This window comes from Vespa crabro, chromosome 15 (assembly GCF_910589235.1).
Source record: "Vespa crabro chromosome 15, iyVesCrab1.2, whole genome shotgun sequence".
Classification (NCBI taxonomy): domain Eukaryota; kingdom Metazoa; phylum Arthropoda; class Insecta; order Hymenoptera; family Vespidae; genus Vespa; species Vespa crabro.
In genome coordinates, this window is record NC_060969.1 from 3,580,615 (window position 1) to 3,595,614 (window position 15,000).

At 27.0% G+C, this 15,000-nt stretch overlaps 1 protein-coding gene across 8 annotated transcripts in view; it reads left to right on the forward strand.

The window, feature by feature from the left end:
• Positions 1-15,000, forward strand: part of LOC124429291 (polypyrimidine tract-binding protein 1) — a 422,552-nt gene that overhangs the window by 2,941 nt on the left and 404,611 nt on the right. The gene's annotated exons all lie outside the window — the stretch shown is intronic.

The window sequence follows — 15,000 nt, forward strand, 5'->3', positions numbered from 1 at the left end:
TTATAAACTTCGATTCTTATCCTATTTGCCGTTCTTCAACATGGCGGCATTTTTAAATATTAATAGAATTAAACTTTAAAAAAACTATTTAATATTTATTATTTACAATAAATATTGTATTAAATAAAACGCGTTAAATAATAATAATTCGATATCAATAATATATAAATTCAAGATTCTCAACTTTTACTATTCTTATCAATGTCCATTGATATGATTTCTAATCGTTTTCTATAACACCGGAATATATTGAAAAATAGATTAAATTGATAAGTATAGTAATACGATTATTCTGGGAATCTTATCGATCGATAAGTTATGATCTGTTTATCTTTGTCTCGTTTTTTTGTTTTTTTTTTTTTTTTCTTTTGCTTCAGTTTCTTTTTCCCTTCTTTTTTTTTTTTTTTTTTTTTCTTTCTTGTCTTGTTTTGTCTTTTCTCGTAACTATCTCGTTTTAAAAATCTTAAAAGCTCATTGGATTCCTAAGGTAACTACGTTGTCAGTTACTCTAAACGTCATCTAATTCCAACGTCTATATCAACCGGAACGATCTTACTCTCTGAAATTAGATTTCGGCACTCCATCCTAGCGCGAAACATGCAATAAGACGACATCTAGTGGGGATATTAGTCGTGGATCTACGCCAGGGGCGATTTATGAGCGGAGAGTGAATCGTCTACTCGTTCTCATTGCTTTTATGTTAAACTCTATGATCTGTCTCTAAGCTTTTCTCTCCGTTATATTGATATCAAAAGAGAGAGAGAGAGAGAGAGAGATCATTTTTATTATATCGAAATATGTAAATTGGTTATATAATATAAACGCGAGGATGATAATCAAAATAAATTTGAGTTTCGTTTAAATTGTTAATTTTATGTAGATGTAGAAAATGGTCGATCGATAGGATATAATGTTATAATAGAGATAAAGGAAAATGGGATTTGGAAGGATTTGAATGAAAGATAAAATGTTATCGGTTATATGGGAATAAAAAGAAATCGCCCGCCCCCCTCTTTCCCCCTTTTTTTTTCTTCCATCGATCATGAAGAATCACCGATTACAAAGAGAATTGCGATAGAAAAACATAGTAAATATTTTTAGCAAAAATTATTACGATAATTTACAATGGTAAGAAAAAACGAAGTATGAACTGTGGAAAAAAAACGAATGAATGTAAAAAAAAAAAAAAAAAAAAAAAAAAAAAAAAAAAAAAAAAAAAAAAAAAAAAAAAAAAAAAAATACAATTAGGAATTAACAAATTTAGTTCACATTAGAAAACATAATTATAACCGTTGATTGTAAACCAAAAGTGAAACTATTCTTACGAAAGTTATTACGACGTTACGATGAACGTCAAATGGAAGAAATAAACGACGATATGAATGAATAAAATGATGAAGCGAGAATAAAAACAAAAAAATTCCAAAATGGGCTTACACTGTCGTACTTTCAATACGTCGAAACGATTTTTGAAATTGTCGTGCAACAAAAAAAAAAAAAAAAAAAAAAAAAGAAAAAAAAAGAAAGAAAAAAAGAAGAGTCGTATGGGTGGATGGGATGGTGAGGGAGGCGAGAGAGATAAAAAGAGAAAGAGAGAGAAAGAGAGAGAGAGAGAGAGAGAGAGAGAGAGAGAGAGAGAGAGAGAGAGAGAGAGAGAGAGAGAGAGAGAGAGAGAGAAAGCAGAAAAGAAAAAAAAATGGACGAGTAGAATAAATAAACGAAATTGCTTTTATGGAGAAAGTCCTTAATGATCCATGATTGTTCTCGAAATGACGCCGTCAGAACGTCGGTCAGAGTGAGATAGTATAGATCGTGAGAAAGAGCGAGGGAGAAAAAAATATCTATATATATAAAGAGAAGAGGAGAGAGAGAGAGAGAGAGAGAGAAATTGCATTGGAAAAAAATCACGGAGTATCGAAAAAGGGAGATCAATGCGACTCGATTGACGCGAGTCGGCGCGGCTTGACATACGTCGTTGCATTCACCGATGTAAATGCCGTTGCATGGATAGTAGAAAGGGTTGGTTGGTAGGTAGCAAGGTAGGTAGGTAGGTAGGCAGGTAGGTAGGTAGGTAGGTATTGGGTTTGGTTGGTTGGTTGGTTCGTTGGTTGGTTGGCTGACTGGTTGGTTGGTTGGTTGGTTGGTTGGTTGGTGCGTTCGTTCGTTCGTTCATTCGTTCGAGGGAGTTGGAAACAGGGAGAAAGAAGAGATGGAGAAGGCTAGGGGCGAGGAGGAAGGGGTGAGATGGTGGGTTCGTAGCTACCCGAAGCTGCATCAAAAAGTTCAATAGACGGATGTGCAGCAATGCATCGGTAATGCACCCTACTCGCGGGGCTTCGGGCCAATTTTGTCAGGGTTGGAAAATATAAGAGGGACAGAGAGAGAGAGAGAGAGAGAGAGGGGCGGGAAGTGGAGAGATGTAGAACGTGTAGAGAAAGGGGAGGAAACGTCGACAGCATGAATTTCTACCCTTAATCACTTCTCGTCTCCTTTTCTTCTTCATCTTCTTCTTCTTTTTTTTCTTCTTTTCCCCCTTTTTTCCTCCTCATTCAATTCTAATGGAATGATCATTGGGGGTTGATGGGAGTGGGGGAGGACGGCGGGTAGGTTGGGAAGAAAAAATAATTATCCAACGAATTTTTTGAAAAAAAATTATATCACTAATATTATTTACGCGTAATATACACAATATAAAAGATATATATATATATATATATATATATATATATATCAACATTATTCATATAGATAGAAAATAAATCTTTAATTGATAATATCATCTTCTTTCTTTTTCTTTTCTTTTTTTTTTTTTTTTTCAAGAAATCTTATGAAACATTTACGATTCGCGATTTCTCTGGTATAACAAAAAAGGAATACTGTTAGAAAATTTTCAATGAAAGAAGAAACAAATAAACAAAAAAACAAATAAATTATTGATATTATTTACGTGGATAGAAAAATATAAGATAAATAATTTACGATTGATTTGATCATTAAAGAAATAATAATAATAATAATAATAATAATAATAATAATAATAATAATAATAATAATAATAATAATAATAATAATAATAATAATAATAATAATAATAATAATAATAATAATAATAATAATAATAATAATAATAATAATAATAATAATAATAATAATAATAATAATAATAATAATAATAATAATAATAATAATAATAATAATAATAATAATAATAATAATAATAATAATAATAATAATAATAATAATAATAATAATAATAATAATAATAATAATAATAATAATAATAATAATAATAATAATAATAATAATAATAATAATAATAATAATAATAATAATAATAATAATAATAATAATAATAATAATAATAATAATAATAATAATAATAATAATAATAATAATAATAATAATAATAATAATAATAATAATAATAATAATAATAATAATAATAATAATAATAATAATAATAATAATAATAATAATAATAATAATAATAATAATAATAATAATAATAATAATAATAATAATAATAATAATAATAATAATAATAATAATAATAATAATAATAATAATAATAATAATAATAATAATAATAATAATAATAATAATAATAATAATAATAATAATAATAATAATAATAATAATAATAATAATAATAATAATAATAATAATAATAATAATAATAATAATAATAATAATAATAATAATAATAATAATAATAATAATAATAATAATAATAATAATAATAATAATAATAATAATAATAATAATAATAATAATAATAATAATAATAATAATAATAATAATAATAATAATAATAATAATAATAATAATAATAATAATAATAATAATAATAATAATAATAATAATAATAATAATAATAATAATAATAATAATAATAATAATAATAATAATAATAATAATAATAATAATAATAATAATAATAATAATAATAATAATAATAATAATAATAATAATAATAATAATAATAATAATAATAATAATAATAATAATAATAATAATAATAATAATAATAATAATAATAATAATAATAATAATAATAATAATAATAATAATAATAATAATAATAATAATAATAATAATAATAATAATAATAATAATAATAATAATAATAATAATAATAATAATAATAATAATAATAATAATAATAATAATAATAATAATAATAATAATAATAATAATAATAATAATAATAATAATAATAATAATAATAATAATAATAATAATAATAATAATAATAATAATAATAATAATAATAATAATAATAATAATAATAATAATAATAATAATAATAATAATAATAATAATAATAATAATAATAATAATAATAATAATAATAATAATAATAATAATAATAATAATAATAATAATAATAATAATAATAATAATAATAATAATAATAATAATAATAATAATAATAATAATAATAATAATAATAATAATAATAATAATAATAATAATAATAATAATAATAATAATAATAATAATAATAATAATAATAATAATAATAATAATAATAATAATAATAATAATAATAATAATAATAATAATAATAATAATAATAATAATAATAATAATAATAATAATAATAATAATAATAATAATAATAATAATAATAATAATAATAATAATAATAATAATAATAATAATAATAATAATAATAATAATAATAATAATAATAATAATAATAATAATAATAATAATAATAATAATAATAATAATAATAATAATAATAATAATAATAATAATAATAATAATAATAATAATAATAATAATAATAATAATAATAATAATAATAATAATAATAATAATAATAATAATAATAAAAAGAAGAAGAAGATGAGGGATGAGGAAGAAGAAGTAGAAGTAAAAGTAGAAGTAGAAGTAGGAGGGAGAAGAAAGAAAAAGGAGGAGTAATAGGTTGAACTCTATTTAAAATGTCCCTTAACTATTCCAAGTTCTCATCTTATTAACAATTCTCAGGCGTAACGTCGAGCATATCTCATCCCTCTTGACACCCTTAAATCTTACTTTCGGGACAGGTAGAGGTACTCGCGTTCTCAAAGTTTGGCCGCGATCTAACGATACTGTCTTGACGCTAATAGACCGTGGCATTATGCCAGACTAGCCTGGACCAAAAGGCTACAACTACAAATGTTCGGACATTGATGCTTCTTATCTCTGTATAATTGTAACTCCACGGACACATACAGAGTGAGAAAGAGAGAGAAAGAGAGAGAGAGAGAGAGAGAGAGAGAGAGAGAGCCATTGAAATGTATATAATACATGTATTGTCGTAGGTATACAAACGATGTCTTAGAACAATGCCTTTGACAAGATCAAATTAATATTACATGGGTCGATTGAATTAGAACATTCTTAAATGTCCATTCTCAAGATTAAGTATCTCTGTATGTCCCAATAAACGTGGAATCCATTTTAAATCATCCGCCGAATTATCTTTCATTTTTATTTCTTCTCCTTCAATCTTATCTTCATTTATTAATTTTCTTTTTTTATTTTTTTATTCTGATCGTTTTAAAAATACCAATTGAATCAAATAAATTATATTTTTCTACTCCGTTTTCCATATGCATGTGTGTGTGTGTGTGTGTGTGAGTGTGCATATATATATATATAAAATCTCGAATTAATATAATATTAGATAAGATATTAGATTTTCAAATGGACGAGTAGGTGTACATTCTAAAGTGACAATTAGTTTAAAATTAATTCGTCGATTTTCTTTCATGTTCATTCCCGTTTGTTTCTTTCTCTCTCTTATTTTTTAAATTAATTAATTAATTAATTATTTTCTTTATTTTTAATTTGCATTGTTTTCTTTTCTTTTTTTTATTATTATTATTATTGTTTTTATTATTATTATCGTAAATTGATCAGTCAGAACGAATGATACACCTTCTCTCTGTATGTATTCACGTTCTATAAGTTTGGTGCATCGTACATACGTACATATGTACGTATTATACGCATCGTATCAATCGTTACGCATCGTTAGAAACGATTTCACAGAATTTCACGTATGTTCAACCCGCATAGAAAGAGAAGGAGAAAGAGAAAAAGAGAGAGAGAAAGAGAGAGAGAGAGAGAGAGAGAGTGAGAGTAGAAGAGAGAGAGAACACCACGATCTGGCCCGTATCTTCACGTTATCGACAAATTCGTTCGTGTAGAATACACTAATTCTGTTAACTCTTTGTTATACGTTGTTATTACATACACACGCATACGCATACACAAATATATATATATATATATATATATATATTATATTGCAGTTAAATCATTCCAAATTTATCTCTAACATTATATAATATTAATAACAAATATTCCTTTGATAATATTTATATTATTTTAATATGATAATGGAAAATTAATTCTTTAACAATGATTTATATTAATATAAATGTTTATTTTAATAAATTGTTATTAATATATTATATACCGTTTAAATTTACATACAAATCGTACATATAATATTTTTATATATTTGTATATAAATATTGTAAAATATATATTATATTTTGTACAATATATATATATATATTATTATTATTATTATTATTATTATTATTATTATTATTACTATACTATTACATATATACTTTATTATTCGCTTATAATTAAAGTATAAATTGCACCATTAATATTAATACTAATTCATATATAAATTTGAATTTAAAATTAATAATAATTTCTCTTCTATTCCAACAGAAAGACAAGAATAAAGGGAAAGAGAAAGGAATTCGATTTCAATCGATTATAATTTCAGGCTGCCTCCAATTGCAAATTGCTTGAGATTTCATACATTAATGAAATAAGAGAGTGTGACAGAGACAGAGAGAGAAAGAGAGACAGAGAAGGAGAGAGAGAGAGAGAGAGAGAGAGAGAGAGAGAGAGAGAGAGAGAGAGAGAGAGAGAGAGAGAGAGATGAGATGAGATTTAATGTTAGGAATCAAAAAGAGATGACCGATAATGGGAGATCACTGAAATGTATGTGTGTGTGTGTGTGTGACAGAGAGAAAGGGATAGAGAGAGAGAGATAGAGAGAGAGAGAGAGAGAGAGAGAGAGAGAGAGATAGGATACACGGTACATCATAGTTGGAACATGGATATGCGTCATGGGACACCATACGTCACTTTTAATTAGCACGTACCGCCATCGATGCTGATCCTACTGCTATGTGTGTGTGTGTACGCGTATTTGTATGTGTATGGAACTATTGCTGGTGGTGGGAAGCCATCAAACGCGTACCGTTACCACGCTCGTTAATAAAATTTCACAGCGGGCATCCGGCTTCGAGTACCTCGAGCCATTTCCCTTAGAGTCGTAAAACCACGTGCATAGGGATTATCAATGTGTTGTTAGTTGTGTACGTTATATGTAGAATGAAAATTTATTTCATCTAATTTCGAAACGATTAAAATGAATTATTCGAGTTTAAAAGTCGGATTATAATTTATTTTATTATCGTATTTATTAACGATTTATATTAGAATGAAATGTTGGAGATTGAAAGGCCGTAGAAAATTTACTTTATGGTCCTTTTAAAATTATGTACTATCCACACATACACACACACACACACACACACGAAGAGATATAGATAATAATAGTGATGATGATGATGATGATGTAGTGTTCGAATAAAAAATTTATTTTTTAATTTTCTAACCATTTAAAAGAATTGTAAGTATTAATCTTTGAAATATGAAGAAAATTTATCATATAATTCGAATGAAATGTCAGGATTGATATATATCTTAATGGAAATTTATTTCATGGAAATTTATTTCATGGAAATTTATTACGTGGAAATACATTTTAGTAAAAGTTTTGTATAAATTTTCTTTTTCTTTTCCTTTTTTCTGCGTATTAATACGTAACAATTAGAGAAAAAAATTCGACTTGTTTGAATCGTTAGATCTGTTAATTTTTTTTTTTTGTTTCATCTTAAGAAATAAGAAAAAGTTTCGTAAATGAATTTTATTTTATTTTTATTTTTATTTCTATCTTTCTTTCTTTCTTTTTTTTTTTTTTTTCTTTTTTTTTCCCTTTCTTTTCCCGTTTCTTTTCTCTCTCTACGTTCTCCAAGATCCGGTGGATTTGATTTTAATTTCACCGAAACTCGACAAACTGATTTGTCTAATAAACAACGCGATTATAGAGAAAAGCGTCGAATGACAAAGTAAAGATGATGAAAGAAATGGATGTGCAAAGGAGAGTAGCTTCGTTAGATAACGTCGCATTCGCTTACACGCTTTCAGCTTAGCACTCTTGAGAGAGAAAAAAAAAAGAAGAAAAAAAAAGAAGAAAAAAGAAAAAGAAAAAGAAAAAGAAAAAGAAAAAGTAAAAGTAAAAGCTTTAGGCGAACTAGCTCCACGTGATATCGACTTTGTCACTGAGCTTCCAAGGTATTCATTTTAATATCTGTGTGTGTGTACATATATATATATATATATATATATATATATATATATATATATATATATATATATATATAGAAAAGAAGTTCAGCTAACGGAAGAGCTACTGGACCGAAAAGGCTCTCTCGTTGTCTCCCTAGCAGATAAACGATTAAAATGCTAATTTTTTCCACGACAAGTACAACGAAGCTCCCTAACCCATCACCAACACCATCATTATTACCAACACCATCGTCATCCTCGTTTCACGGATGTCTACCATGCTTTTCTATCTTGTCCTTCGAAAAATAAAGTCTTGAAAATTTCTTCTATCTTTTTTACATTTTCTTTTTCTCCCTATCTTTTTTTTTTCTGTCCTTTTTTTTTCCTAGCCACCTCTCCCTCTTCCCCCTCCGTCTCTCTCTCTCTCTCTCTCTCTCTCTCTCTGTATACTTTTTCTTTCTTTTTCCTTCATCTTCTTCTTCTTCTTCTTCTTCTTCTGCTTCTGCTTTTCATTCATAGACATTTAAACGATCGAATATATTGGAAGGGATTAGAAAATTTTCGATCGTATTACGACGTTAACCTATCATCGTTTTCGTAACGACGAACATTTCTTCATTCTATTTCGAAGTTTGTTGGTTTTAGGGAGATATCAGAAAATCTATGAACGCCAAAGATGAGAATATAAGGGACGTATCATAGTAATAGTAATAGTAGTAGTATCAGTTGTAATAGTAGTAGAGTAACAGTTGTTATTGTTGGTATATTGGTATCTCTCTCTCTCTCTCTCTCTCTCTCTCTCTCTCTCTCTATTTCTCTTTCCCTCTCTCTCTTTCTCTCTAGGTTTTATTTTGTTTTGAGGCTGGCATGCAAGCGGGTAACGCTTGAAATCCACTTAATCTGCCCGTTTAACACGCTCTATCACAAATACTGGTTCTATCGAGGCACGCTGGATTTGACCGAAGCAAACTACAACCGATCGGATTAACCATGCCGAGAATAACGAATAATAATTGTCCATGGTGTACCATAGTATCCAACGAGAAAGGTTTAGGTTCCTCGTTTCTCATTTATAAGGGAGTTGGAGGTTGTGGTGGTGGTGGTGTGTGTGTGTGTGTGTGTGTTTGTGTTTGTGTCAAGTGGGAAGGGGGAGAAATGTTAGAAAAAGAAAGGAAAAAATAACGAACAAACAAAATAGGAAGAATAGCTCTGCTTTTTTCTTTCTTTTTTTCTTTCTTAGTTTTTTCTTTTTATTTTTATTTTTTTTTTATTTATTTTTCTTTTTCTTTTTTTTTTTCTTTTTTTTTTTTTTAATTTTTTTTTTATAATCACTCGATTTATAAGGAGACTTTAATTATGATTATTATTTGATAGTTCAATTTTAATTGGACGAACGTTATTGTTGGATCGAATAAAGTATAACTAATGTTGAAAAGCTTGGTCAAAAAGAGATGGGCCTTAAAGGTGTAAGTTTGATTCGAAAAAAAAAAAAAAAAAAAAAAAGAAAAGCTTTTTAATAAAAGAAAGATTTTCAATATTACTTGGGAAACTTTTTTGACCGCTTTGTATAATTAAAAAATAATATGTGTATGTGTATATATGTGTGTGTGTGTGTGTGTGTGTGTGTGTGTGCGTGTGCTTGTATATTTATCTAAAGAAATTATTTTGTATACGTATTTATATTGTATATTTTTATAGTAATTTCCGTTTATTGGCGTTTAACTGGACGATAAAAAAGCTGACGTCGATATTTGTGATAAAAAAAGAAACAAAAAGAAAAAAAAAAAAAAAAAAATAAAAAAAAATGAAAAAAAAAAAAAAAAAAAAAAAAATAAAAAGAATATAAAAAAAGAAAAAGGAAAAAAACTCCAGTCGTTGCAGATATTAACGAGAAGGTAAAGCACGCTTTCTCTCTCTCTCTCTCTCCCCAATTCCAGAATATAAATTCTTCCTACGTGGAAAATATATATGAGCTTTGGCTTTTATACGTTCCAAAATCAATTTTGGATTAAATCCGATGTTACGCAGTTACACATACGATATACGGCACTGTGCTTTATATTTCACGAAATACACAATGGAATAATAAATAAAAATAAATCCCTTTTTCTCTTAAACAAGGACGTTTCACCTGAGCTAATATTAAATTCGCATGAAATGCGAATCTTTATATTTCTCTCTCTCTCTCTCTCTCTCTCTCTCTCTCTCTCTCCTCCCCTTTTTCTCCTTCTCTCTCCCTCTATCTCATTCACTCACTCTTCTCAACTTTGTTCGTCTTTCTATTCCCAAGCAAATTTCGTTTTTTAAAACGCTCGTGTACTTTTATTATACCTTTTTGGCTCTTTCTAGTTTCACGTTTGTTTGTCCGGTTACGTTTCTCCTTGGTCAAAGAAATCTGAAACGAGTTATTATAGAACATGTAGAGATCCATAGAAAGGATCTCTCTCTCTCTCTCTCTCTCTCTCTCTCTCTCTCATTTCATTTGTGTATTAAAAAGAAAAAGAAAAATATTTTTTTTTAAATATTGTAATTGAGAAATTGTATGTCTTTAGGATTTTTTTTTTTTTTTATTTTTATTTTTGTTTCGAAACTTTAGTTAATGCATAATGGAAAGAGAAAGAGAGAGAAAGAGAGAGATCCTAACTATGATTTTCTCATTTTATCTATATATTAAAAAAAAAAAAAAAAAAAAAAAAAAAAAAAAAAAAAAAAAAAAAAAAAAAAAAAAAAAAAGAAAGAAAGAAAAAGAAAAAGAAAGAAAAAAAAAGACGTTTACGTATCTATATACAATACATATGCAAAACATAGTAATCGTGAAGCTTCATATTTCAATTTTTTATTATATAAATAAAATTATTTAAGATTGTTGATAATTAAATGATACGATAACATTAAAGTTTATTAAACGCACGATAGATAGATAGATAGATAGATAGATAGATAGATAGAATCGATCGGTGTGTCTCGATAGAAACACTCGTCCTCAAAGTTTAATGTGCTTGTGCTAAACAATCCGAGTCCTAATGGACTTGTAAACATTTGTGCGAGAAGAACAAACGGAATGCCGTGCCGCTGTCAATATATGGCCAGCCACAGTGTCATCTATCCGTACCGTTAATTACGTTTGCTAAACTCTGATTGGTGCTTTTCTTTTGATACCTTTTCGATAAGAGCTTTTCTATGACCTAATGTAGATACACACCAATATATATATATATATATATATATATATATATATATATATATATATACATACATATGTGTGCGTGCATGCGTGCGTGCGTGCGTTAGTGTATATGTAATCGAAAACATACGATACGTATATATTTTTTTATAAGAAAAAATTTTTATCGTATTTACAAAAAAAAAAAAAAAAAAAAAGTCTGGGTTATCTTATTTTTTCTCTCTCTCTCTCTTTTTTTTTCCACCGAGAAAGGAAAAAAAAAGTATTTCTTTTTACCAATTATTATTATCGTAATATATTAGGGGAAAAAAAAAAAAAAGAAAAAGAAAACAAATTTCTTTAGATAATTTTTATTTCTTTTCTTTTTTTCTTTTCGTCAGATTAATCATCCTAAGCACTTTAAGAACGATAAATTACGATGTGATAATTACGTTAAGATAATTACGATCGTTTATGGCACAATACAGATCTACAGATAATATACGCGCATAGATAGAGACATTTAAATCTGTTTATGAATGAAGTTAATGGAATAAGTATAGGAATAAGATAGATAGGAAAGAGGAATATAGGAATAAGAAAAAGTAGCTTCAAGTTTGATATCGTATGTTTGTTGTTCGTTCGTTTGTTTGTTTTTTTTTTCTTTATTTTTTTCTATTCGATGGCAAAGAGTGGGAAGGGAGAGGGTCTCGAGGGGAAGAAAGAAATGGTGGATGTCGGAGCGATAGGAGCCAACCTTGACTCTCGATGTCAAAGGAATTTATCGACCAATGTATTTACCGAACTCTTTAGCCCTTGACGTCGAACGGATTTATCGGCTGAGATATTTACCAACCCCTCGAGAAACGGCGTGCGAACTCTGCATCCACGTGAATCGTCTCTTCGACTCTTCTCTCTCTCTCTCTCTCTCTCTCTATATATATATATATATATATATATATATATATATATATATATATATATGTCTATCACTATCTCTGTCTATCTTCTCTTTCTACCCTCCCAATCCCTACCCCCTACCCTTTTTCTTTCCTCACCTTTTCCATATCTTTGGTCCTACACACATAGAAAATAGGTCGACAGATCTCGTAGGAAATGCTTCCGGCTTCGAATACGAATTTCGAATGGTGGTTGGCAACCGACGAAGAATCTAACTCCTTATACACTTTTGGTCGTTTCATTCTTTTCGAGAAAATAAAATACGACGGTTCGATGCAATGCGATGCAATGAGATGCGATGCGATCTTATCTGATCCAATGCGATGCGATGCAATGGGATGGGATGGGATGCGATGCGATGCGATGCGATGCGGATGCGGATGCTATCCGATCTGAACTCTATATAAATTTCGACGTATTATAAAAGTCGTATAATTTTTACGATTATACAATGCTTATGTATAATATATTATTTTACGTAGAGATTAATTCTTCTTTTTCTTTTTTCTTTTTTCTTTTTTTTTTCTTCTTTTTTTTTCCCTTTCTATAGAATGAATTATTATTATTGTTCGTTAATTATATATTATAAACATTATTGTTCGTTATTATTGCGCTACGATGTTTCGAATCGTATATAACGTACGTCATTAAAATCTTATACGTGAATCATAGTGTACATTCGTTTAATATCCATGATAAATTTACATTCATTAATACGACCCCATGTATACGTAGTTTTTTTTTTTTTTTTTTTTTTTTTTTTTTTTATCAAACAAATTTTGTAAAATCAGATGTCGTTCATTGATCTAACTTTTATTTCGTAAATTGACGTAAATTTGTCGTCGCGAATTGATATAATTTTTATAATTTTTTCTTCAATTTTTTAATTTCTTTTAATTTCTTTTTCGAACAAATACAAATCGTTATATTAATCCTTCATAAAAAAAAAAAAAAAAAAGAAAGATTTGAAAAATGTAATTATTCTACGTTGAAGTTTCGTTTATAAAATTAAGAAAGCTTGTGCATAATTAACAAAGAATTTTCAAAGATTGACAATCCTTTCTCTTCATTCCCTTCCTTATTCTCTCTCTCTCTCCCTCTCCTCCCTCCTTTCACTCTCCCTATTTATCTATCTCTTTCTTCTTTAATCTCTCTCTCTCTCTCTCTTCCTCTCTTCCTCTCTTTCTCTCTTTCTATTGTCGATATAATCCACAGACTTTGGCGATTTTATAAATTAATCCTAACAGAGTTTTGATATTAACTCTGGCATATCTATAGGTTATGGTGATGTTAATAGTTGAAAAGTAGGGCAGTGTGATGATGGAGAGGATTGGGGAGATGAGGAGGGGTATGAGGAATTGATAAGCGCCCTCCTGATTATCCCATCGTTTTGCTTCTTTCAACCTTAGACAGACTGTAATAATTTTTAATAATGGAAATTTTCCATTCGTGTTCTGAAGTTCGTTCGTTCGTTCGTTCGTTCATTCGTTAGTTATATAGATAGAAAAATGATTTTATCTAATATATATTATATATATTTTTAAGTATTATTATATTCTATATACGCGCCTGTGTTTTTGTATATATATATATATATATATATATATATATATATATATATATATATATATATATAAACGGAAGAACTTTTTAATGAACGCAAATGTGGCGGGAATAATTTAAAAAAAAATATTAATTAATGTGAATAGAAGACAGTTATAAATATTTTTAATCAGCGTTAAAATTATTTCTATTCGATACTTCGTTCTTTTTTTTTCTTCTTTATCGCTTCTTTTTTTTTTCTTTTCTTTTTTTTTTTTCTTTTTTAAAGGTATATCGTTTTTTACTGTTGGTTTTTTTAAGTTTCTTTTTTAATTCCTTTTCAATATTTATTATTATTATTATTATTAATATTATTATTATTATTATTAAATAGTATTTACTACATAATTGTGAGCTAATATAACTGAGAAATGTTAATCCTCTCGTAATAATTTAAACGTTAAGAATAATCGGAATAGTTCAAATAATATCTATCGATTGTTCATTTATTTAATTATTTATATATATACATATATATATATATCTTTTTTATTTGTTATTTTTTACTTTTTGTTTCTCCTTAAACATTCGAAAGTATTCACAACATGAACGTACCTCGACATCCTATCGTAAAACAATGCTTATCTCCTCGAAGCAATTCGAATAATTCAGAAAATTTCTTTCGGATACTCGTATTTTATTAATTAAATTGTTTACCGTCAGATTTTATTTGGAAAAATAGAAAATGTCGGCATGCTTTTGCATACGCTCACGTACCCACGCACACATACACGCAAAATATTTTTTAATTGTGAAGTAAAATTTCCAAGATGGTACTATCTATCGAATCTTTTGATATATAAAAATAGCAATAAAAATACAAAAGCCGATAC